Source organism: Dromaius novaehollandiae, chromosome 2 (genome assembly GCF_036370855.1).
Source record: "Dromaius novaehollandiae isolate bDroNov1 chromosome 2, bDroNov1.hap1, whole genome shotgun sequence".
In the NCBI taxonomy this organism is placed as follows: Eukaryota; Metazoa; Chordata; class Aves; order Casuariiformes; family Dromaiidae; genus Dromaius; species Dromaius novaehollandiae.
In genome coordinates, this window is record NC_088099.1 from 71,230,418 (window position 1) to 71,256,761 (window position 26,344).

The following is a 26,344-nucleotide window of genomic DNA, read 5'->3' on the forward strand; positions in this document are numbered from 1 at the left end:
CATTTATTGTGACACCATGATAAGTTCAGACTATAATTAACACTAATATACTTTAAAAAATCAATAATTCATTGAAAAGAAGCAGATATTGACACTCAAACGTGTGCAGAAAAAGAAATATAAGAAATGCAATATGTTTCTTGAAAGTAGTTCAGTGAATGAGCACTCAAAGAACCAGAATTGTAAGTCAAAACCTATAAGTTAACTGGCAGGGACTGCAAAGACAAGTTGTTCACAGTTAAGTCCAGACAGTTAACTCCAAAATCAGGCAAGTATTGCTGTGCTTGGGATGGAGGTAGAGAAAAGAGGTAAAGAAAAAATAGCAATGGTGCCAAAAGGGGTTGCAAATAGCAAGAGGGTGAAAAGTATCGTCAGATTAGTGTTGAGAAACATGAAAAAGTTTCCTGTCATGGGGGTCATCATGCCATTCCCATGAAAGACTTGAGCAAAGACATCCAAAGCTCTCTTAAAGCAGTATTGTGTCCTCACACTGTTGGGTCTTATTTTTTCAGACACGGTGAGGTCAGTGAGAAGGAATGAATTTTTCGTACTCTCAGAAAACACAGTTATGCCAGGAGAACTCTCTGGTTCATACCTGACTCTAGAGATTTTGTAGGCAATGTGAAGGTTTCTTGCCTCAGTAGCCACTTAAGCTTGATTATTCCTCTTCCACACAATTGGAAAAGAAAGGTCACCAGCTTATTACATTCTATTAATGTTAAATAACAACAATAAAAAAGTAACACCTAATTTATTAATATGATATCTTTTGTACACCTGGCACAACACTGGGAAACTGAAGGGTTTAATCTTTGATATTATATATTTACAAGTCTTGTAGATCAAACTCAACAGTATTTCAACTGTACTTCACCTAGAGCAAGAAACATCTAGGCGGATAGCCCAGAGCATATTTAGAGCTGCCCTACAGTCAGTGAGACACATGAAGTGAGTATACAATGTCAAAGTACTGTAAAAATAAGTCAGCTAGAATATAATTGGCTTGGATCATAGGTCTGTGGGCTAAGGCACCTGAGCCATTGGTAAATTACATAGCGATTTTTCTTTGATTTACTGTTTCTTCAACTGTAAAGCGATAATTCTGTTGAAGATGATAAAGACTGTTGAGGAGATTTTATTTAATACAGATGGACATGTTAATGCATAGTGATCTACCCATCCCTCCAATTAGCCTACTAGGTGCAGCCTGATACAAAGCAGAGGCTGGAGCCCTGAGGACATAAAGCAAGACAGGGAGAGCAACATAGCTCAGCATGTTTTCAGGAAATCCAATTATTTGTCTGAAGCTTTGAATTCAAAAGTGGATTCAGAAAGTCCTAAAGCAATTATGATTTGCACTGAAAGAGACTGGCTAAAGCCAGCAGCTAAACATTTGTATTGTTTTTGGCTTGTGTGCTCCATTTATACAGTAAGACCCTTTAGCACAATCACTTCAGCATGTAACTGAAATGAGTTTAGTTTTCAATAGGATTCTTCTTTAAAATAAGTTGATAAGAAAAACACAGCTTTTCCTATTTTTAGTACAGACAGAAGGGCTCAGAAACAAATCTGGGTTTCAAAAATTACTTAAAAACTATTGTGAGCTTTAAAGATAGTGCTGAGTTAAATATCTTGTACAGGACAATAATGCTAATACATTAATCCGTGTGTGTACACCTCAGAGTATACAATCTGTCTGCATATGTTAATGCTAATGTGCTATGCCATCATGATGCGAGGAAGGAAATATGAGAACAAGATATGTAAATAATCTTTGCTTGATAAGTTTACTAGTTCACCTCAGTGCAAAACAAAATATTTATAATGTTATTCTCCACCTACTTGCATATTTGTATCATTACCAGGTGCTCTGTATTTCTGAAAATCCACCTAGTAATTTGGATACTTAAATATGAATATTTATGTATATTATACATATAATCCACACATATTACAACCTTAAGCCACTTATTAATGGCAACAAGAGGTACCTGAAATCATTCTAAAGAAACTAAGATATGCATAAGTATCTTTTGAGCTTTTAGACTTTTTTTCCTCTTGATTAGACACTGTCCATGTACATATTTGAGTTTAACTACTTTGCTTATGTTTTATGCACAAATGCACATATATTTTCACTTTACACTTCAGTAATGAAGACCATGTCTGACATTTGTTTTCAAAAGTCACCAAACATTACAGCAAATTAAGTGGTGTAAGGAATCTGTACCATTAGGAACTTTATTTTTGTTAGATATATTGATTTCATATATTCCTAAAAAGTCACTTGTAAATGAATTCATTTCAAATTCACTGCCTGCTTAGAGGCTATAACTGAACAACAATGTGCATTTTTAATCACATTCTTTCAATCTTAAATAGTTTATGTTGTTGTTCTTGAAGATAAAGATCTGTTCTATAAAAAACACCCTCCTGAGCTCTAGCTGTTAGATACAAAGTTTTCTTTTTTAAATAGCAGTAAAAATACCTCATAAGCAAAGGTGGACCAAAACTGGGATTCCAAGTTTACTGGAAGTTTCCTTCTAGTTTGGTTTTGACCTGACCTGGCGTGGCTGTTTCCAATGTCGGTAGCCCAGGCAGACTCTGCAGGAATCCAGGCAAAGTTCTCTTTGAACTCTTCCTTGAGTTTGGTAAAGCCACATTGAACCCAAGATGCTTTAAATGAAAGACTTCGGCCTGGGTGAAGTAGCATTTTTTGACAAAACTTTGTTTCCTTTGATAATTTCTGAACACTTCTATTTACAACATGCTTTGATTGAAGGCAGACTGTTATGATGAAATGATAGATGTTTCATAATTATTCCCTCCAAAGTCTTTTGGATGCCAGCCTCCTCATAATTCACAAATGGGTCAGTCTCTTTCTCTTTGACCTGGTGTTTTCAGTCACTTATTAAGAACCAATGTCTACTCAAGTAATTGGTTCAACATATTTTAATAGGTCTCTACAGCAAAATGACAAGGATAACCTTGTGACTAATTTCCAGGGTTAGTTATTAGAAAAACTGATTTCTGCTCAGTTTTGCTGTGAATGCGGTGTGCATGGCCTCTGTCTTGCCACACAAAATGTCTGGGAGGTTCGTATTGGCTTTTGTGCCACCTCCTGGGGTTGTTCTCTGTATTAGATTTTCAGTCTCCAGCAGTAATAATCCTTCTGTAGCATTCTGCCAATTTGCTTGTCTTTTCTAATTTTTATTTAAATACCATTCATTTTTTTGAAGTTTCTCTTTTGTTGACATCAAATATCTGAAGCATAACCATCCCTTCATGCCAGGATACAGGTTACCCCGCCCTGTACCAAATTTTTTGATGTTACTGAGCAAAAACAATGCTGTCAATCCTCTGCCTTGTGTGCGAGTAGCTCACAACCAATGAAACGGTGTTGGAAAGTGCTCTGAACACACCAGCCCCTGATCAAGCATCTCTGGGCAGCTGACCAGACTGGCTGAGGATGGAGTGATCCTGCTGTTATTTAACTGTGCATACGTAAAAGTTAGAATCAGGTTATCAAGCTGCATAACTGCAATTAAGAACCCAGCTTTGATATTCAGCAGTACTCCCGTGTGTTGCTGCTTTACTAAACATTCTTGTAAGTTAATTTATGTGCTGAAGTGTTGGCAGAAGGCAAACATACTTCTCACCTCATGGCAAGAGCTACATCTTCATAAGTATATACCTATGTACATGTACACTGGCATAAGTGTAAATATCTGTATATAAAGGATACACAAAGCATGTTTGTAAAGTGGAGAGCAGTATTTCTAATAGATATAAGGTATATGGTACATTAATGCTTCTATGATTATTTAGACATTTTGGAAATGCTTTATCCCAGCTGCATTTTTGCCATCTGAGAGTTGTGCCAGGCAGCTCATGCAATAATTCTCTTTGTCTCTCTCTGGGGCATACTTATATAAAATAGAGCCTGAACCTACCTAGTTAGTAAGGCTGTGTTCTCAAGCATAAGAACTCACTTGTTTAGATCCAGAAATGATAGGTTCAGTCCTTGTGGATGAGCCAGCTATCACAACTAAGGTTAAGGATTTTTTCATATCATCCTCAGTTACAAAATATTTTCCTTTGAAGAGAGTAAAAACAAAAAAAAAAGTGCAGACTTCACAAATAATAATATACTTTACAGTAATAAACATATCACAGTTTATAATGTGTTGTGTTAGGCTAGCTTGTATAAAAAGGTGGATATTTTTTCATACACTCTAATATATTTTATTATACTTCTGTCCTTCTAAATGCAAATATATTCACACAAACACACACACACAAAATTTTTTTCAGGAAACAATTTTAAAAAATCAAAACATTCAAAAAACTATATAAATATTTAAACATCAGCAAAATACTTTCTCTCCACTCTAAAATATAATGTTTCTAGTATGTCAAAATAGCAAGGTATTGATTATCAGACCGTGACATCATAGGAGCAGAAGAGTCACTGGTGTAGAAATTAAATCTTGCCCAGCTGGGATCTTGAGGAAAGATTGCTTTGGATAAATCTGTGATCAATATCCTTATTTTGATTGCATGTTTTGATAAATTTTCACCTTAATAATGTTCAACAAGATGAAATTGCTGCTGTGTCTTTCTGAAAAGAAAATGCAAATAGAGAATGTAGTGCAGAGATCCATACTGACTGCTGCTTAATTCCCTGGTGGAATTGAAGACATAGCTGACCTATAAAGTCCTAAGTGGCTTGGTTTGGACTATCTGAGAAAGGAGTTCTCTCTGTATGTTACATTACATTAGGTTTGTTCTTTGAAGGTATTTGAGGTAGAATTCTTTTTGGAAAACAAGGGAAAACAAAGCATTACCAGGATATTCTCTTTACTAGGGCGTCTTCCTTATCTGTAGGTTTGCTTACTTTTGAATTATGGCAGCTTTCCATTATGGACTTTACAAATCTCTGGAATATGCTGCAAAGCTGGTTTGTTATATATATATATATATATATATATATATATATATGTATATATTTTTAAGAGAGATGTACTGTTAAAGGTAAGAAAGCCTTTATGATTTATGGTACTATGGTACTTTGGCAACACCATTCTGTTGTGGTCAGTAATTGTTGACTGCAGTCATTAAGCAGGAAAGTCATGTGAAGCACTTTTAGAAATCAAATAGTTCTGAACTTACCTTCAGTATTTTAAGAATTAGAATAAACTTTATCTTGAATATTCCTTATTATTCTGAATATTTAAGTGCACGCTTTGGGTAACAGTATTATAAAAATGTCTATATGTTAGTGCGAATAAGTCTCTTGAGGAAGTTTTGTCTGAGTGAGGATGCTATTGGACTGACTCCTTTGTGACCTTATAGACATAGCAGAATAGGTTTATACTCGCAGTTGTGTATCACCATGCTTTAAAAGGAAGTTAAGCCCTTACAAACTATGGTTTACTGTTGCTCTCACATTATGTTTACAAAGCTAGCAAAGTCTATATTTCCTGCACCTCCATCATCTGCACAAGTATGGATGGTGCCGAGATGTTGGATTTCTGCCCTTTCAAATCTTTAAAGGACAAGCTATACAAAAGCAGTGATGGTTTCATATTGCCGAGGAGGGCCGGTGGGGAGGGGGCAGGCCAACACCTGCTCCATGGAGCCTTGCAGAGAAGCATGTGTAGGAGTCTGTGCCCTGTGATTCCTTTTGGTTTCCCTTCTTCAATCACTGCCATTGCTCATGGCTTCCATTTCCTCCACCTTCCACCCCCTGTTGTCTTGAAGCTCACCTTGAGTTTAAGTTTCCCTATGTCATTTCTATCTGCATGTATTTAATTTTAAAAGCTGTTTGTTCTTTCTATTTCTTGAAAGCTCCCTTTGTCAGTGCAGGTATTACTGTCAAATAAGATGTAACAGCAGGAAAATACCCCAAGAAAACAGCCTGTGCATTAAAAAGACTATTTCATTAAAAGGTTATTAGATTGATCCCAGCTCTCTGCCTTACAGGTTAGTTGTGTCCAGTGGATGTGGCTCTGAGGGGAATTACCCAAGGCTTCACCAACTTGAGGAGAGCTCTGGGAGGTACATGGCATTAGTACAATAAAGAGTTTATGTGTTGTGGCACTGAGGATGCCAAATATCTAGCTACCTTGTGGAATCCAACTCCTTGCATTCTTGATTTGGTAAAAGCTGGAGAAATAGTGTACCTAGGAACAGGATCCCCGAACCCTCGCATATTCTCTGAGAAGCTGCTTAAACTAGCTACTTGCAAACACCAAGGCAAGAGATGACTCTGGATTACTCAGGGAAATTACAGCTAAATGTAGGCTAACGTGCCTGGAAATAGGAATACAGGATATGCTTAAAGGAGAAGATCATTCTCTGGGCCTTGGATACACACCAAGAGTAGATTTATAATGACATTTCACTGCTTTACCTGTGGGACCAGGAAAATATTTCTCTCCTTAATAGAATATGGTTTCTGAGGAGGAGAGTTATTCATAGAAATTTTTTTCCACCTTCCCCCTGCATCAGAAGCTGGCTATACTAGATACTGAATAGAGAGCATGTAATGTAGGAGATCAGACTATAAATAATTGAGTCATATCTGTTTGCCTTACAACTTAAATATAACTCTTCTCTGGGAAAGATATGTCAGAAATCACTGTCCAGAATATTTTTACATGCTTAACCATGTAAGAAAGCCCATACACAAGGCTTTATGGGTGTAAAAGTGGTGGTCCTCTCTTGCTATGCAACAAGTCAACAACAGTCAAAACATTCGTATGTTTTCAGTGTCAGTGTCTGCCAAAGCCCTTTTCTACTCATAATTCAGATTTCTCAAGTGAAAACTGTGATTATATGCTACTGGGGTGTCATTCTGTCATGGTGCTAGTGGAAACTATAGTTGTATAGACAATTCAAAATTAGTAGAGCTGGAGGGAGAAAATGAATGACTCTGTAACCTTATGGGCAAAACCTTTATCCAGAAAGGGGATACCTGACTTACCATTCCTGATACAATGTATCTTGGAACATACCCCCAGAACATGCTGAGTTTGAAGTTAGCTAGCCCCAAAGGCAGTTAAATAGGATTTAGACACCAAAGTCCTTCTGCAGGTCTCCTGCATGGCCCTCTGGACAAAGAGGACTGTGCCTACCACACCAGTTTTTAGAGGTGTGCATTAAGCCGCATTCCCTGTGATGGACATGCCAGATCAGATAGCATGGAGGAATAACTTGGGCAGTTCTCTGTTTCCTCTTTTTAGGGGACCTGTACCTAAGAGACCAAGCAGTGAAAATGGATGGGCAATGAAAGACATTGCCAGCTTTCACAGTGCTTTAAATCAGACTGCATATAAGATTGTTTGAATTCCCTCTTGCTTTGTATTCCTCTATTTTGATTTTTTTTCCTCAAAGAAAGATGCATTCTTGTCAGATTATTTTTCCTTTAGAACATTCTGCTTCCACATCAAATATAGCCTTCATGCAAAATGTAACATTCCTTTGGTTAACTATGTCAGTAAATTTTGTTCATGTGGTTATATAGCTTAAAAATTTTTTTTTTGATTTTAACTTTTGCATTTATTGTATTAAGAATGATGAATGGCTCATTTTTTAGTGATTAGATGATCCTTTCTTCTTCTCCCTCCCTCCAGGATTTATGCTAAGCAATTTTTAAATGAAAACCAGCACTGAACTGGAAGTGTACAAATATAGCATTAGTGCATTATTCTGTCAGTTAAGCTGTGCTCTATTGAATGAAAAAAGAAAAAAAAGTAATAAGTTTATTAAAACACTGGTATATTTTAAAAACGGAACTATTTACTGGAGTTTGCAGACCATTTCTTTACTTGTTTCTGGTTTCTATGGATAAGATTTTCAAAGGCAGATAAGTGTCTTGTGGGAATTTCAAAAGCACTTACTCCTCTTTTTCTACTTCGTGGCATAAGTGGGAACTGGGAGTCAAACTTTGCAAGTACTTTTGAAATCCTGCCTCATTCTTCACCCTCATAAAATGCAAACAAGCTACTGTAGTGACAGTAGGGAAAGCTACAGTATTGATCATCTTTCTTCTAAAAGGTGCAGTGGCAATGCATCCCAGGACTTCTGGTTCACATTGTGATTCCTCAAGCTCTTCTCCAGAGCTGATGTAGTTCAGGTGTTTATTGCTTCTTCCTAAGCAATGCCAGCACTACTTGACAACAAACCTCACTTTTAAAATTATGGTATATCCAGATCCTAAGGCTTCTAGCATTTTTAAAGGTACTTAAGGTGACATTATGACACCTTTATGGAGTCAGTATGGAATAAAAAAGTATCCTGTCTATAGCCTAATGTACTATATGAACACATTAATATTTATCTCTGAATACGTAGAGTAAGACAACTAACAAGGGAATTCAGAGCAGTGCTTTGCCTGTCTTACATCATTTTTGCTTCAAAATGTCAGTGAGGAGTAAGAAGTTTTTCCATATATCAACAGAGCAAGATCCAAACTGCAGGTCCCAGGAGTCCAAAGAAAGGTTCCCAAATCAATTATTCTGTTACTGGTAAGTCATAACTTGATTTTCCCATCTGCTGGCTGAGGCACTCTGCTTCTACATATTCAGCACATACTTCCATTTCTATCTTTTTTTTTTTGGGGGGGGGGGGGGATGTCATTAGCTATGCCTAACTCTTCTTTCACATAGCAAAGACTGAGTTTATATGATTTGAAAAAAACAAGCTGCTTTCCATATTGCAGTGTTGAAAGTTTAGTGGGAAAACATCCTCCAGACCATGCCCCTCTAGGTATGCCAGAGCCCTCTAGGCCCAAGGATGGTTGGTGTGTCAGCCAAACATATCTGGCAGGCTCACACAAGCACTCCACACAGTAATAATGTGCCTAGAAAGTAAATGGGAATGGGAAAAAGAAAATCTTCTCTTCCACCGGGGTGAAATCTCAAATGCTTTACTCAAGGCTGTGTATTTCCTTCATGGGCCAGACTTGTTCTGGGGACAAAATTCTTTTTCTGGATCTGGGTCTTACTATCAAACAATATTTGTTTGTAACTAATGTAAAAAAAAACGACTGTTTGAAGTCTCTGACTTCAGGTTTTGTTTTTCATTGCTGACTAATAAGCATTTTACTTAAAGTCAGCTGAAATAAATTAAATTTAAAGTGCATTAAAGCTACCACTTGATTCAACATGTAGCTTCTTTGCCAGAGCACTACTGCATTGTCACCTATAGGTATTTATTATCTTATATCACATCTGTTACACAGATATTTGGATAAAACATATGAAGCATTTTTGTTTTGCTTCATGGCTTGCACATCTACATGAGATTATAAATTTATAATAGAGAATTCTTCAGCTTTACAATGTCTGAATCAAGTTTATTACCTGGACAATTAAAAATAATGCTGCTTTATCTGGTAAATACATAATATGTCTTGGGTTTTTGCTCAATGGTTTATGTCACATTGGAAAAGCCATGCTGAGACTATGCATGCTAATAGACCTTTCCTGTATCTAAATCTTGAGATTCTTACGTGCAGTGAATTCTGGCATAAATTATACCAGAAAAGATTTCTTCAGACTCTAACATATATGACAGGAAGCACTGAGTTCCACATACCTCTTATTTAAACAACAACAACAAAAAACCCAAACCCACATCTATAGTGAGATAGCACCCAGTGTAAGTACAGTTTGTCCAATTTAGTCCCACATAAAGTGTGTACACTTTGCAACACACAGTTTTTACTGAGGGCTGGCTTTAGAGGTTGGCTGCATACTCATTATAATGTATTGCTAGCTTACAAGTTATCTGTAAGAAGTAGCAAGCTAAAATGTGATTTCTGGTAGAAATGCATGAAATAGGAAAAAAAAAAGCACTCAAAATTTGACCTCCTCATGCTACACGTAAAAGGGCCATCAAGGCTGAATAGTATGAACAGCCAATGGTATATTAAACCAAGAAGACTTTTTCATCTACTTCCAATTTAGACTTATTTAATTTAGTTTTTAACAAAATGCATTTCTGTTAACCATCACTTCACCCTATTTTCTGCACAGCTTCAAATGACTGCTTTTTAGAGCTGTGAATAGCCCAAATAAAAATCTATAGTTACATTAGTTGCAGGTTACTGGCCAGTAAGTGGTCATTAAACACTACACTTATTCTTTTCAATTTACAGTGTTATTTGTTTTCTTATTTTATCGGCTTTGATAAACCATTTAAGACTTATTTCTACAAAAGAATCAGTGCCTCTGATAGTTGAACATAGCCAAGCTCTACTTCATGCAGTGCTACCCACTTTGCTGAATCTTATGGTGATTGTTTGCCCAAAGTATATTCAGATAAAAATAATTTTGAGATAGAGGAGAATTTTGGTACCTGATAAATCTTTTCTAGGATCAATAAGGCCTCCACCACCCCCTATTTGGATGCATTACTGAAAAGCCATACAACAACAAATAAACACTTATGGTGGAAGAAAGTATTATAAGCAAGTGCTAAGCTCATATGTAATATTTTGATCTTTAAAGTTTATATCATAGTTTCTGTCTTCTTAAAAAAAAAAAAAAAAACACAGTAATCCAGCCCAGTACGTAACTGAACTCATAGCAGTTGGTTTAATGTTCATAATCATTTACAATATGATATGTACAGAAGTCTAGATTTGGTAAATGTCACCAAAGGCACTTCCCAAAGTGAATGACGTTACCAAAATTGCAATGGTTTTAGTTTTAGCTGTGGTTAAAAAAAAAATTAAGAAAGTGTGAGACAAAGAGAAACAAAAATCCAAAGCAAAATTTAAGCTTGAGGGCATGTTATGATACTAGGAACTAACTTCTTACCTTTGAGGAATGTTTCAAAGTGCATGGCTTTTGGTCCGATGTTAGAAAATAGAGATGTTCTTTCAGAGCTACATATAAGAATTTAGGTAATACCTATTCTGGTATTGTAAGGGAACTTGATTTTTTTCCCTGAAATTAAATAAAATTAGATATATATTTTAAATATTTTCTACTGCTGCTGCTAATAAATGGATTTTGGTGTATGCAAACACTGATAGCATGTTTGCATAAAACAAGAACAATTTTCAGCTTTATGCCTAGGAAATTTTGGTTGAGAAACATAGGTGTTAAATAGGTAAGTAGCCATAGGACTACAAAAGAAACAAACAAAAAAACTGCTTGAAGTGGCAGGTGGATGATAAAAAAAAGTCAAGCATTTTAACTGGGAAGGTACCAGTCATGATATATCACAATAAAATGCTCATTAGTTAAAGCAGCAGTTTTTATATTAAACCAGCTTTGCATCCATGACTGGTAAGATCTCGTGTTATATTTTAGCTACCATATATCTTCTGTTATGGATGCAGAAACAGAATAACTACTGCCAGCTCTCCTTGTACTGTAAATTTGGTGGGACAAAAATATTGTTTTGTACTGCATTGTGCCTTTGTAAGTGGGGTCCTGGTCCAAAGACTGGTATTGTTTGATAAAAAAATGAAAAGAAATTGATGAAGTCATCTTGCCATCTCCTTTGAAATATACCATTCCCATTCTGATAATCTTACTGAAATTGAATAAGAAGTGATTTAGATCAGGGAAATCTGTGTAGAATGAAATGTCACTCAGAGCAAGTAGACATATAAGCTGATGACCTAAAATCTATCTATTTCAATTACTAGATTTTGTATTTTTATTTAATTTTACACCATCTTTTGCACAGTGATTTTATTTTCATGAAATGATTTCTGACTGATTTAATGTTATTACAAGGATTGGAAGGAATGTTCAAGATTCAGTAAATCAGATCATAAATACATAGCAAACTGTGTTGTTTTCTAAATGCTAAGCTGGATCACTTCTCACACCAATCTGTCTTTCTTTCAGATCCACATCAAATAAATTATTTATAATAGTAATCATTCTTTTCCCCTGCAACTTCATTTTGTCCATTCTACTCATTCCTTCCCCAGAAGATGCATGCTATGCCCTTGCGGATTTAACTACAATGCTTCCCAAGCTAGACTGTAAGGTATGTTTTCTGCTTCCCTTCCCACTTCTTCTAGTGGGAGCTTTAACAGACCATTTAATAGGAGGCTAACTTTCTTAAAGACTGGTAGTTCAGTTCAGTGAATGAGAAAGATTTTTTTCAACAAATTAAATGCCATATTTTAACAGGATGTTCAATGGCAAATCTGTCAGTTGTTAATGCTATCTGACAAAAATCGTGGTTTCACAAAGCCCATGTGGCTATATCATATGAACGTAGCATAGGAAAGGTCACAAGGCAGTTTGCTCTGGCAGGAGCTGTCCAGGGTCCACTGCTGAACCTACTGCCAGAAGAATGCAATTAACAGAAGGATGTTTGCAAATAATGTGAACTATCACCAGACCATTAGGGTAAATTATTAAATTAACTGTCATGAGTCTTTCCTTGCTAAGCAAGTCACATTCCATGGGGATAAAATCTCACAAGTATCTGGGCAAAACCAAGCAAAGCCTTCATTCATTTTAATCTATTTCCTAACTGCTGCAGTGAGTAATAGTTCATCAGGGTCAATCTATGAGACAAGACTTTAAGAAAAGTATTTCACACTCTTTTCAGACATGCAGGCAGGAAACCTTTTCCTCATTTTGTCTGAAGCACTGTTTCTTCTCATTCTGTGAAATGTATTTCATTTTTTTTAATATTCTTGATTCTGCTTTCCACACTTTTGAGAATACTTTCAACACTGTAGTCTGGTCTCGTTTCAAAACTCTTGATTTCAAGCACTGCTAAGATATCAGAGAGTCCCTATGTCCACACCAGCCAAAAGGTTGTAAGCTACTACTGAAGTATGTATAGGTCTTAGGGACACTTTAGTCCTAGAACCAAATAAATGTTCTGGATGATTATCGAAGTGCAAAACTGAATGCTCTCAAAAAAGGCCAAAGATAGGATGCAAAGACTTAATTTAGCCACAATTTATATCTTTATGCATGCAGCATGTCTGCTCTACCATGTTACTAACTAATTAAATCCCTAAGAAATGTTTTCTTATTATTCATTTTCACATGTAAGTAGGAAAGTATAATGTGTGATCTAAAAAGGTAAAATAAAAAGATGGAATATTATACAAACCACACTTCTTAGTAGAAGTAGATTATTTTAATGTTGTTTTTGCTATGAAAGAGTGTGAAGGGAAGAGAGCTGTTCTTTAATTCCCACTGAGATGGCTGAACTATGGCTGGACTTCCTACCAATAAAGACTAAGTTCAGCTAACCAGAACACCTTTTTACCCATGACTATTATGGCACGTAAGAGCAGCATAATCTTAAATTTTAATCTCTGAAATTTCTGAAACTTCAACATTTTGAGCTTCATATTATGTATAACCTTTTCATTTCAACCATTGTTTTTAAGGAAATATTAATTTAAAAGCATGTATGTTTATAACATCTTAAACTATGTCAACATATGTATCCTGAGCTTGGCTTTCAGCTGTAATACAGTTTTGAGATTGGTATGGGACCATCCATCAGATTTTTAGGCTGATTCCACAGTATCATACTTTTTATTTCAGCAGTGGAAGCTGGAATAGATGCTAAAGCAGCAGTTGGCTCAGAAAACAGAGTATCCAGTGCCCTGCAGAGCACCAGTTCTCAAGATCTGGTTCTAAAGAATCAGCATCATCTGCTGGCATCTCCTGTGGACTGGTATGCTACTACATTAGGAAACTTATAATTGAAAATGTTATAGATCCCTCCCTCACTCACTGACTCCCCCTCCCCTCCCCTCCCCTCCTCTCCCCTCCCCTCCCCTTCCTCTCCCTTCCCTTTCTTTCCCTTTCCTTCCCTTCCCTTCCCTCCAATTTATTGTTCAATTTTCCTAGCTTACAACTTAACTAAGAAGGTTCAATACATTCAACATTCACAGTGACCCAGATCACTTTCTTCTGCTTCAGCCTGTCCTTTACAAAAATTGCTAGTGGTAGACAATGGTGGATCTTATTTTTTTTCTGCTTTTTAAAAAATTCCTCCCCACCAGACTTGTTTGTGTACCATATGAGGCCCAGATCTAAAAAAAGAAAGCCAATTTTACTTACTCATGTAATAATGGTTTGCAGTCTTTTTAGTAAGCCAGATTTTTAAAAGCCAGAATAGGACCAAAATATTTGCTGAAAATTTCCCTTTAGCATCCAGGCAATTAGCTCCTTTTTCTTTTATCTTCCACAAGCTGAGTGCTCTTTGATGTTTTCAAAACTGTCAGGGAAGTGGCCTTTGATGTCTTCAAATCAAAACTAGATATCCATCTGGAAGATACAGTGTAGTCAAATACACATTATTCTGCTTAGTGCAGGGATAACCAGGTGAAATTCTACAGCCTATGTTTCAAAGGTAGTCAACCAGATTAGCTATTTTTTTTTGGGGGGGGGGGGCGGGTTGCCATTACATTTTATTAAGCTATAAAAGTGAAGCACTATGCATCCTTGCACAGATCCTCAAAAGGGGATCATAAAAAAAAATCTGAGAGAAAGCAGGCATGATAACAGAACAATGAATTTTACATTGTGACAATACTTAAGAACAGTGGGGAAAAAATCAGGGAGACTAGAGATGAGCAAGTTTTTACCCCTAAAATGTCCACAGCAGACTGAGCTGCAGAGCTTCCATTGTGTGATTATCTTTTCATGACAGTGATAAAATAAAACTAGAATAAAAGATGCCCAAAAGAAATATAGCTACCCAACAATCAATATCTGACCATGACAGAGTCAGCAATTAACTTCTGCCTTCTCTGGTGCCTATATTCTTTTGTGGTCAAGTTGGTAAATATTGTAATCACACCTCTAAGATGGATTCAGTGGCACTTTAACAAATCTGAAAGCAACAAGCAGCATACAGCTAGTATCAGGTGACAGTAAGTCTATCTCATTGGCTGGAACATGGCTCAGAAATTTATTTTCAGAACGCCTTTTTATAAGACCTGTGTAACAGTCCCATTTTTAGAGGTTAGAAAAACCTCAAATGCTTAATAACTGTTCCCTGTTTACACACCAGAGAGTAAATATCAGCCTACTCCGTCGCGTCAAGTCACTGATGTTCACACCAAATATTTGTCCATTGTTGCTCCTCAACAGTTTGAAAATCATTTCTTACCTGTAAGTATGGCTGATACACCTTCTTCCAAAGATAGATATGTTGCATTTGAAGTACGAGAAAAATCATTTTATTTGAATGGGACCGTATTATCTAGTGATTTACATTGCCCTTTGAGACATGTTATACTCCATTTCTTGACCAGAGCATGTGTTTTTGGAACATCTTGATATTTCATCCTACTTTACGCACTGTTTTTCATCCCTTTTTTTTCTTGTCATTAAATTCCTCTATCAGAATTTATTGGTTTTCTACTGTTTCTTTCTGAGCTCTCTTCTTGTATTATAGCACGTTCTGTGTAAATATGCAAACTCAGGTTTATATGCATTACTTTGCTGGGAAGAGACAATTTTCCCCTGTTTACCTAAGCCAGACTAAGCTTCTTAAAGAACGAATCAAAAAACAAATGTAGGTCAGAAACAAAGGACCTATTGACTGTACTATCTCAATTCTGTTTTGTTCTTGCATATTGTTCTCATTGTTCTTTTGATGCAAATAAGGTGACTGTAGTTATATTAAACAGCTTCATTTTCTGTCTGGGTTCTTCCTAGCCATAAACCCATCTAAGCTGAGGTTATACATATTTGGTGAAAAGTTTAATTTGCCAACTGACCCTCCCTCCTGTCTGATTATACATGCAAATCATTTATTTTCCGCCCAGATACTCAGGTATGTAGACATTTAGAGAATCTTTTCTAGTATATTCCAGTTCATCTGGTAACTCTGGTGACAGTCTTAAAGAAAAGTAAGAAAAGTTATTTTCTAAATATGTATGTGTTGGTGTATACATGTCCTTGGGCTAATGAGTATGACCTGCCACACAGCCGACATGAAAATTTGGACCAAGTAGCTGGTAGAAAATATACTGTCTGACAGTCTGACAACTGGATTTAATTACTTTCTTATATGTATATTCATTCACCTGGTGTTATTCTGAAATTAAATGACTGAAACTAAGCAGAATTTAGCTGTATTCACATAGTAAATACATGCTGGACACCACATTAAAATTTCAGAGAGGAGTTAGTCAGAGTATTACCATAATGCAAATATTTAAAAGTTTGCACTTAAAAAACATATGCAAAACACTTGCTCATATGCAAGTGCATGCACAAGTAATAATGTGCTTTTTGAATAGTGTTTTCAAATGTGGTGCCCACCATACACAGAATACATCTTGTTAAATCTTCACATCCTCAGCCTAATTTTTTAAGGTTTTGAGGAGTTTTAAATGACTAAAATTCAACTGCAAGATTAAAAAAAAAAAGAGAAAGAATGAGAGAACCCCACACCTATAACTGTAACTGTGTAGCCTTATCTCTATACAACTTCATTCTAATTCTGATGTTTAGCCACGTTATCAGAGAAGAAACTGTTATTTTTAAGGGATTTCTTCTGTAGTCCATTGAACCAAAATAATGTCCAGCAAATTAGCTTTGATTAATGCTGAGATATGAAAAGCCCCTTTGTGAGAAGCATTCTGGCACTCACAAGCCTCTCTGAAAGAGGCTGATGAGTATATCCCTTTTGAAACTTTTCCCTTATTTTTTTTTCCATTTCCCCTGAGTTAAGCCACCATATCTCAGGTCATAGCAAAGGCAGCAGCAGGCCACAGTGAAGGCTGCTCATGCTGTTGCATATTGAAGTGAGAGTGTTGACCGCTGTGAGAATCATAAACCTCTCAGTTTGATGATCAACTGAGCAGTAAATTAATTAATCATCATTTTATGCCTCATCAAGCACTTTGCTGAGACTCTCAACAGGGGCCAGCTCAATTAGCCAATGGGAAGCAGACTGTTTTGTTTAGCTGGGTGAGTCTTCCATAAACAGAGGAAGCTTTGACAAGCTAATAAATATGTCATCTATCTGTGTCACTAGCTGCAATGTGGCTCCACCTGTAAAGTTGTGGGATTCTACCCAGTATGGTGTACAGCAACTTGAAAGAAAGAGAGTGAGGTATCCTCACCCCTTTGCAAACAAAGCTGTTCTCAGAGTTCTTCAGCATCTTTAGCCAGGGAATTTGGGCTTGATTACTAGGAATCAGGTATTTATTTTTGGTTACTGAATCAGATATATATATCATTTTAAAACAGATTTCTCTATTGAGCAGAGTGAAACCAGTCAGCTGCATTTATAATTTCAAAATGCACTTCTTCCCCCCCCCCCTTTTTTTTTCTTTTTCTTCTTTCTTCTCAAGAGAAAAATGCTTGCCCCTTACAATAAATACTTGTGGTAACAAACTTCTCAAGGTAAAAAACCTTGTGATTAAGTGGCAATCATGCTTCTGTAGAAACAGAGAGATCTGAAACGTCCTTGTATCAAATCCTGCACTTCCACTGAAGCTATTGAAGTCACATCAATTGAACTGCATCCATCACTCAGAACAGGAGACAGAAACCTGCCTTTAGAAGTTTCAGCCTTGAACAAAATCACTGATTCTTGTAGACTGGTGCCACTGACTTCCATGTACCTTTATGGCCATAAGGGCCCATCATGAGTTTCTAATCTGATTTTCTGCATAGCGCTGCTCATAACCTTTGGCTGAACAAGAGATAAGCACTAACATAACTAAGCCTTTGTTGAAAGATTTCAGGTGTTAGGAAATCTACCACAACCTTTGACAGGTGGTTCCAATAAATAATTACGACCACTGGTAAAAATACGCATCCTATTTCAGATTTGATTTTATTTGGCTTCAAATTCCAGTTATTTCATTTTGCTAAAATTCTTTGCAACCAAATGGGGACGGTTGCCAAATTTCTTATAATACAGAACTCAACATTTACAGGATAGTGGTTCTCAACTTTTTTACAGCCAGTCCCCTCCCCTGAGAAAATAAACAGTGCTCTGAATGGCATTACTCAATCACTCAGGAGCCCATGGCCTTGGAGCAATACTCATGTGCTGCCAGAGATAGAAGACACCACCTTCTCTCTCCTTGTTCCTGCCATACACACTCTAGTTTTACAGAAATAGACATTGTAATTCTACAATTTCATGAATTTTATGCCAGCCTCTTGATTTTGGACCACTGAAGCTCGCCACAGTGGTCAGGTGCTAATACTTTGGTACAAGGTTGGTGAGGAGGCATGAAGGGATGATTTGTTAGAAAACAAGTCTACAAAGTCCTGACATGACTAATGTGACAGGGCACAGCATAATTCTTTTACAATGCAGAAAGTAATTTGGTTTCCCCCAGAAGGAGGCGGAGAAGCACCAACAACATTTAGCAGTAGTGATTCCAAACTCTTCCCAGTGTCTGTACAGAGTAGCAAGACAACTCACTACACCTGCATTCTAACAAGTAGGAATGGTAGCAGCTCAACTGGAAGCAGCTAAAAAGTTGGAAAACAATTTATAGATCACAGTCACCCTAAAGCTGCTTCCTAGAGCTAGAAAGACTTGTGAAGAAGTGCAGGAGATACTTATATGTGGCTCAGCTCAGTCATTAAAAAGGTTCTGTCAATCCTGTGTTCCCACCTACAATATCTCTTGTTTTCTGATGTGCAGTTTATTGAGAAGTCTAGATTGCTCCCTGTATGAGCACTTCACATGTACAACCTTTGCACCATGTGTGAACCTTATTAGTGAAGATTTTCTATATTCCTTCCAAACCTTTGGAAAGGATAGACTGTAACAGAAAACTCTGGGATCTGTTGCAAATGACTGCATACAGCGATGACTCCTTTTAGCTGTTTTATTTTAAATTCAGTCAGTCTGGTTTTAATCCAGTTGCTTTACTCCAGTGATTTCCCACAAAATTAATTTTTGGCTATGGAAATCAAGGTCCATTAGAGCTTTCTAACTGTTAAAAAAAAAAAAAAAAATCCTGTGAGCTCAAATGAGCCCTTCATCTCAGCAGAGGCTACTATGTTGACACCCTGAATGGTTTTTCTCAGACAGAGAGAAAAGAAGCAAAAACAGTGGGAATGGAGGAATGGTGGGAAACAGGAGAAGTGCCATTCATGCAGCTGCAAGGATGATAAAAACCTCCTGAAATGGAGCATCTAAGAAACAGAGAGATGGGACAGTGGCACACAGCGATATGCGGAAGAAACACAAGACCTGGCAGGTATAATACATTTGGTCCACAGGAGCAAGGAGTGACCCTATCCTTTATCAGAATGGTTAGCCTTGTATACATGTGTCTCAGATGATACACCTACAGAGGCCTCTCTGTAAGCAAATTTATAACCCCTCTGAAGAGTAATACTAACTTTGTCTGACCAGACTATTTTCCACGGATCAGACTGAACATCACTGAGTTTCCAATACTTGAAGATGTGGCTCCATATTTAGTTTTGAAAAAAAATCTAATGGGATTCACACACAGAAATTAATCTGCTTGTTACCACACATGTTCATTAGAAGGAATATTTGCATTCCTGCATACCCTCTGTTATACTCCTGTGAGCAAATACTAGCATACATGCATTCTAGTCAATATTTAGATCCTGTTGCCTAGGAAAAATGAGTATCTGTTTATTACTGTATTTCTCACAAAACATTCTAAAATATGGAATTTTTTCTAGGGATGGGAGGGTGCCAAACAACCATTTTTAATTTCATAAATTAAAAATAATGAGTTTGTTTTGGTGATACTCATGAAACCATTTTTTTCCTGAGTATTTAGATATATCAGCCATTGCTGATATTTCTTCCGAACTCAGCAATTTTGCCTTGCAAGGGTTGGTATGAATGTTAGTTTCTGCTTCGGGTCATGTTGGTTCAAAGCTCTGGAGTTTCACTTTGAATTTGATGATTGCTTACAGAGAACCAATTGTCTTCACTTGCATAAATCAGCTTACATTCAGCAAGAATGGGCCATGGTTTCCTTAATGTTTCAAAAAATAGGGAGTGCTAGCCATGGCTAGCATGTTTTTAATGGTTACAAATTTCATAGTGAAAACTTTGCACAGTGGTACTCAAAACTATGCTTTGAAAATACAAATGCTTCTAGTCTACATTTCTTTCACACTTATTACTCAATGACTTTTGAAAAAGGTAGAGATTTTTTCCTGCCTCTGGTTAAAATAAAAAGTCTGAAAGAGGCTTCTAGTGCACTTACAGGGGCCCTGATCCTGTTCTCATTAGAGTCTGATCACAGTTTTCAACAACCTTAGGGAACACCAGACATTAATAGCAGCAGGTTATTACGAAACCAAGTAGAGACAAATAACACAACGTAAGAACTTTACCTCATTTTACCATTACTCTCCTATTCTAGAAATATCTGTATGCCATCAGTTTTAAACCGAAAACAAATTTGAATGACTTTAGTTCGTTTTTCCATTCTGATTTTGTGGATAATTTTCCGTGATAATTTTTCTTTCTTCAAAATGTGAAAATCACTCTGCCTTGCTCTATTTTACAATACTCATCCTTAAAAATACTTTGAAGTGAACAACTCAGACTAATCATAAATCTCATTGTCACGCAGACATATGTGAACTTTCCTTTGAAAGCTCCATTGTTACTCACCTATTCTGGGTGAGATTACTCCGAACCTGTACTTTTTGTCCTTTATACTGTTTATGAAGGTCAGGAACTTTAAATATTTGACAAACTCTAATATCAGCTCAATCACAGTTTGACTAATTACGTCACATGAATTTTACCCCTTTTGTTTTTGTCCAAAATTAATACTAGAACATCTCAGAGAAGTTTATAGGCAGACCATTAAGCATCCAAAGTGTAATACTGAAACGAACAAATATGCAGCGCAAAGAAACTTCACTGAAGAGCATTGGGAATATGACTATGTTGGTGATTAAACAACAATATCTAATCTGGTTTCAGGCCTAGAGCTGAAAATTGTCTTTCGTAGAAGTATGCCTGCCAAGGTTATTGTAAAATTATCCCAGGCACCAAAGTGATGAATGGTCCCAGCATTTGCTGTGATATGAATGCCATCCCTGTGGGGCTTCACCAAGCGGGATTTTTCATGTGGACAGACTCACATGGAGGACAGATGGGAAAGAAAACAAAATTAGTTGATCTGCACTAGAGCAAAAATCCATCTTTCCTTTGCTACCCAGATTGTGCACTTGCTTTTTTGCAGACACGGAAATGTGTTCTTAAATTATATGACTCTTCCCTTTTTTCCTTTGTGGAGTGATCTGAATGCTTTATGCTGACCTTGAGTTTAGTGCTGCTTTGCTTTCTTGGACTTTCATGCCAGCTTAATTTTAGAAATGCTAAGGAGCAAGGCTAATATCTAAGTTAGCACAAAAATAGTGTGTCTCCAGCTGCATTAATAACAGCTATAGTCCAATTTTGAAGTCAGGCAGTTCTTAACAGTAAAAAAAATTTCAGATGAAAGTGACCACTCAAGCTTAGCTTTGATAAAGTATGACTAACGAACCAGACAAATGGTAAAACAGTTTCATTTAGCAGATAGACCAGCTTTGCAGGCCCCAATCCTGAGCTGGCATCCTTTCCTTTACACAGATGCAAGCAGTCCCACTGATGAAGATACAGAAGCTGGAGACTTGCAGAATTGCGGCCAGTCATGGTGCAGGCATCACATCTGAGAGAAATCAGTTCTTAGATACATTAAATGCTTGCCAAGGAAAAAAGTTGCTTTGATACTCACATTGTTGTGTTTGTGTCAGAAAAGCAGGGAGGGTTTTAAACTATCCCTCTTTTGTATCTGTAAGTGCCACAGTTCAGATCTGAGATAACAGAAAAGTTACTGGGACAAGTCCATAATATATTTGCTTAAAACATAGATTCTGGATAAGTCTCTATTCAACTGCTTTAAATTATCCATCATTTTAAATGTACTGTTACCTACTCGTCATCATGTTCTCGGTGCAGGAAGTATTATATTAGCAACCATCTCAGAGAAGAGAAAAATGGAACAAATACTTAGTGTATTTTTCCATCTACAATTATCTCTTAATCAGATATCCTAGGGTGAGAGGTTACTCTTAGAAAGCCAGCAGAGATGTTAGGTTTATTTAACTGCAATATAACTAACACCTTAAGAACTGATTTGTCAAAATGAATTGCAGTCTAGAGTGCTCTGAGTTTTCAAACTAAATTTGTTTTTAAGATAAAAGGCACCTTTTAAAGAATTGTAGTTCTTGTTCTAACCATTCCCCCACACTCGCCTCCAAGGCATTTCTTATAAATCTGATAAAATCACAGACCAGGTGCTCCAAGACTTTCAAAATAATAAATTCCAATCTGTCACTAACAAATAAAAGGTTAAACAAGTTTATAGAGGGAGTTCTGTTCCAGGTGTTATTTTGAAAGTATATTCCTAATTTATTGTTTTTCAGTAATAGTTACAAGTGATAAAGATCATGTAAATATTCTGTATTAGAAATAAGCTTTCATTTTGTCATGCAGATAGTACTAATGAATAAATAGACTTTAATTGAGAGAGCTCCACCTACTAATGTCAGGACGTATTAGGAGTAACACTAGAATCGGATTTTCTGTAAAATACAATGCTTGCTCTGTAGAAACAAACACAAAATGGAACCCAAACACTGGTTGTATACAAGTTTTTATAAGAACCAGAAGCATGAAAACTTTTCACAAATCACCTACTTTGTAATGGACCTTGTATGGGTTCAGTGGGTGCGTCTACCGAGTGGAACGAAGCAATGGAAGCTGTTAACATCTTCCATATGTGACTGCCTTTAAATTATAATACCATTTTGGATACAGTGAATGGATTATTCTAAAACAGCAGTATGTCAGAAAGGTGGCTGGGTTTCCTGGTAGTTTCTCTTGCTGTGTTTTTAGTCAGTCTTACACAGGTCCAGTTTTTGTTACCTTGCCTGCATTTTATTAAAGTGCGTAGTAAAAAAATAGCTTGAACTTTGCCCAGGAGGTCTGAAACATACATATTGGCCCACCACCTGCCAAAGGGAAGACTGTAGTTCTCAACCATTTTGAAGCCAGGAGTAAAATCCAGGCCCTGCTAAACGACGTGCATAGATATGTACTTTTAAGTCCCATTTAATTCAATGTACAATGTACTCTTCACAGAACAGGGTGCTTGGTCTCTGTCACATTCTGTGGTTACTAAATCAGAAATGATTTGGGCATGACATTATGAGTTGCATGTCTGCAAACAGGTAGTAAGGGCTTATGGATGAACTTCCACACATCTATATGTATTTCACAGGCTCCAAAGTGAAAATGAACTGCTTCACCCTGCAAGGAATAAAATTTCCCCCCTGTTGTATTTCTCTATGCTCCTCCAAAATCTCTCTTTGTTTCCCCAGCATTTTCAAAAGTTTTCTTGTATCGCCTTTTCTTTTTAGCCGCTTCCGTCCCCGATCCCATAAAAATAGTGTTAGAAGTTAACCGCCCGAAAACTCACCCATTGAACTAATTTATAGAAAAGTCCTAAACAGTTTTATGGGCCAAAACTAAGATTAGACTGTATAGATTCCAGGAATGAACTTACAAATTCTTCACATAAAATTAACATATAAATTTGGAAAGGATAAAACTGCAAATGGAACCAAACAGAAAGCTGAGTTTCCTTGTATGTGGTTAAAGACTGTTCTTTAAAAGGGAAGAAATAATTCCTCACAAAATCTGCCACTGCATTTTGGAACTCTAGAAAAGGTTTATACCAGCTTCCCTCAAGGAGCAAAAAAGAAGGTAAATGACATAGCTGTATTGAAGTTTCTCAATACGGAAGTAACTTTCTACTGCTAACACACAATTAAGCTGAAGTCTCCATTGCTTACTCATCAGGTTATAATGCAAGTTTCACAATATATCTGATGGTGAAGCTTTATAGTGTTGTGGCAAGTTCTGTGTGTCTGGCTCTGTTGGGTTTTAATATGTAGTGATTACCCTTAAATGAGGAGTCTTTCAGCAAGGCAAGTAAATTATTCTGAATTAATAACTTTAATATTTTAGGAACCGTAAAAGAATCATTCTCCATGTAATTTTTGGTAGTTCATATTAAATAGTTAGTAGCAGAGTTATTTAGTAAGAATTGAACTGAGATAAATGAATCAGTAACTTCTTGAAACTAAGAACAATTATTCAATTTAGTATGTAAAAATAACACTTAGAAAAGCTACTACTAATAAATGTTGTTAGTTCTTAGGCACCATAGCTAGCTGTGCTTTACTGTCTAGTTTTGCAAAGCATGTAAGATGCTTTGCTTACCCTGCAAAATGGGTGTTTCTTTTACCTCTTCAAGGTAGCCGAGTTTTGAATGTTCTATATCCATATTGCATTTCTTTCTTAGAGGGCAGGCACTTAAATTTTCTTTAAAGCTGGGAAATATTTGGGCATACTAATGCTATTTTGCCATAGTCTATTACTCACAATAGATAACAAAAAGAATGAATAATTAATAATATCTCAAGAACTTTATTTTATAGCTAGAGAGAGATGGGAGAAAATGGTGGTACTTAGCTTCGGCACCAGAGAGCAGCACCATCTAAGAATTGTGATTCAAAGCTCTTCCCTTGAACCCCAGACTTGCTCTAGATGAAACAGCACATGCCCTCACTTCTTTAGAGATTACAGGTTACTTAGTTCTCCTTTTGGATAGCTTTACTGGCTGACACATGTAAAGAGACACTGACAGTTATGCTTGTTTTTTACCACTTTGACACATCCCCAACACGTTTACTTGTGGAGAAGTACGCAGTCCCAATTTTCTCACCAAAGCACATGATTAGTGCAGACCTAGCACTATCAGGGGAAGGACTGTCAGACCAGCTCCCTACCCCAAATAGATGGTCAGGCAGTATCTGGCCCCTTATTTTTTTCTGTCTGGGATTTATAAATAACAGTAATGTCAAAGTGACTCGTAGACGTTGCTGTTCTCCTTGGGAACAGTTCGGCAGTGCCCTCTGGCCCTTTTTGCACTGAGCATGGGAGCACAAAAGAAAGTCCAAAAAGCATGCAATTATCCCCAGGAAATAATTACAATGCAAAAAACACTGGATGGTACAAATGACATTCCAGTAAACGAGGTGAACTTGTATCATCACCCTGCTTTGCCTCAGGGATATTCCTGCCACGGGAATATCAGCCAACTGCAAGAAGAGCCAAGGTGAAGGGAGCCTGGGCCAGCTTGTGAGGCGTTCCAGGTCTGAGCCTCAGGCAATCAGAAGTCCTGGGCAAAGGAAATGCCTGCTAAGCCAAGCACTGACATTGCAGCTCCCAAAAGCAAGGGCAGTAAAGCTTGCTGGAGGTGTTTTTTAACCACCAGGTTGGAAACCAAACCACACCCAGAACAGCCTTCCTTATATATGGGACTTTCTTATTTCAAACTTGTTGATTAAGAGAAATACGAGAAGCAAAGTATTTTTTATGTCTAGTCCTGTTCACACTCACTCTCATGGGATCAGGACCAAGCTCTTCTCCCTTCTTGGCCTATATTAAAGTTCAAAGTTTAAGCAAACACTGGGTTTCTTTCAATTCTAAACATCTTTTAGTCTCTGCTGAAAGAGTCTTTCTTCGTCTGCAATGGGTAGAAGCCATAACCAAACCACACTGCCAAAACAATGGCTGGAAGAGCAAACAATTAAGATGAATGTGGCCAGGTTTTACCGAGCAACTTTTTCCAGTTACTCGAACCATCTAAACAGGCTCGGTTAGCCTCACAGATACAAATGCAAACTATATTTGCCTAGGCTGGTTTTCTTACCTAGCTACTATTTCCAGAGACACATAGACAGCAATGTCTGGTACTTGATACTGCTGTTCTTTTTAACTTACTTTCAGATTGTCTTCAAATATTGCATATTGACCATTTCAAGATTGGAATCAACTCATTCCACATTTTTCTAGATTCTTCCTGGGAATGCATAAAATAATGAAAGGACAAGAAATACATGCATTTACATACCTCTCTTCCGTCTCTGGATTATCGCTATCTTAAAAATGGAATTTGACTTGAATATCTGTAGTGCCTGAACATATTTTCAGCACCCTCAGTTGATCCGTGCTGTGTGCCTGTGTACAACAATGTTCTAGACACTTAGTCAAACCCAACCCCAATTGTGAGCCATCCAAGGTATGCTGTCAGTAATACTCAGAAACGGGCCTGCCAAAACCATCAGATTATCTGCTCTCCAAATAAATCAAGCAAATATACAAAAATGCTTAAGCTGAAGCTGCCTCAAGCACTTTTACCTCACATAACCAGCACTTTTGGAATGGTCCCATTGACTTTGGCAGCATATTTGAACATGGCTGAACAGTTCTTAAGCAATTTTTCCAA

The 26,344-nt window shown here is 36.9% G+C and overlaps 1 long non-coding RNA gene across 1 annotated transcript; it reads right to left on the reverse strand.

The window, feature by feature from the left end:
- On the reverse strand, positions 1-26,060 carry LOC135327511 (uncharacterized). Its single transcript, XR_010387731.1, has 3 exons — positions 25,970-26,060; positions 14,073-14,279; positions 1-4,621 (listed from the first exon to the last, which is right to left on the reverse strand). It is a non-coding gene; the product is annotated as an uncharacterized LOC135327511 (long non-coding RNA).
- Between the last annotated feature and the right edge of the window lie 284 nt (positions 26,061-26,344).